Genomic DNA, 1,358 nt, shown 5'->3' on the forward strand with positions numbered 1-1,358 from the left:
TTTATTTATTTTTTCTTATCTTATTTTCTTAGTTTTCCGCGTATAATTTCGATTTTCATTTCTCTTATAACTACTTTTCTATTTTTACGTTTTGTTACTTCTCCTGTTCTTTTTAAATCTAATACTCTCTGTTATTTTTTTTTACTTATTGACATACATCTTGTATTAATATAATTTTTCATTTATATTTACATAATATTTATCCTTAGTTTATTTTAGTGTCATCTTATTATGACCAACCAATCAAGCAATATTATTGGTCATATTATATGACATTATGACCAATATTATTGGTCATATTATGTGTCATCTTATTATGATTAACCAACCAACTTATACTGTAAACATATTTTTAGTTGATTTTTATATTTTTTTAGTCCTGGTGAAGTGGGACAAAACGTCGGCAAATAAATAGAAAACTATTTTTTGTTCTATTTTTAACCGCAACCCCGACCATCCTTTTCATATTCAGTTACGGTCAATTTCCAGGTCTTTTTAAATCCCATGCTCTATGATTTTGTGCTATTTCTCATTTATATATACTTAATTGTTGTATATATATTTTTTTCATTTTATATAATCTTTCTTCTTAAATAAGAAAATGGACTCGAGATATTCTAATGTAGATATGTTATTAGATTGTTGCCGATGGGTATTTTCTTTAAAAATCTTTCTATTCTCTTTCTAAATATTACTATAGCTTACCACATATACTTTTATTTTCAACTTAGATATAGTAAATTTCAAGAAATAAAGAAAACAAATGTAATATCGTTTATTAATATATATAATATGACTCTAATTTCTTCCTAATCGGTCTAGAGTCATACTATAAATGGTTCTAAAATTCCAAGTATTATTAATTTTCAATTAATAATAATAATAATGAAGGTCTAACGAACCTGAAAGTTCGATGCTCATACCAACAATTGCTCTCTATATACATAAATAAGTTTTAATGCAATCCTTCCATCTACGTTTCGGTCTACCCCTCGGATTATGACCCGTCGGTTCATTCGGCTTTACACGCCCATCTTATACGCCGCAATGCTAAAACTTGAATCATATCTACCGGGTGTAGTTCCCCAAATTAGCGTTGTGTAGTCTCCTAAATTCTTTCGTTAATTCATCCTTTTTCGGTCCGAATATTTTGTGTAATACTTTATTTTCGAAAACCTTATGGCGCTGTTCATTCCTCAGTGTAAGAGGTGACATCTCGCATCCATAAAGAACAAAGGAAAGGATAATAGTTTCGTAAATTATATTATTTTTTTGGAATCCTTACAGTCCAAAATCCTGAACACTCCTTTGCCACAAATCAAGTCATCCATCATGACCTCAATGTCCCATATGTTGCC

This window comes from Halyomorpha halys, unplaced genomic scaffold, assembly GCF_000696795.3.
Source record: "Halyomorpha halys isolate HHAL.00 unplaced genomic scaffold, Hhal_1.1 Scaffold341.1, whole genome shotgun sequence".
NCBI classification, from domain to species: Eukaryota; Metazoa; Arthropoda; class Insecta; order Hemiptera; family Pentatomidae; genus Halyomorpha; species Halyomorpha halys.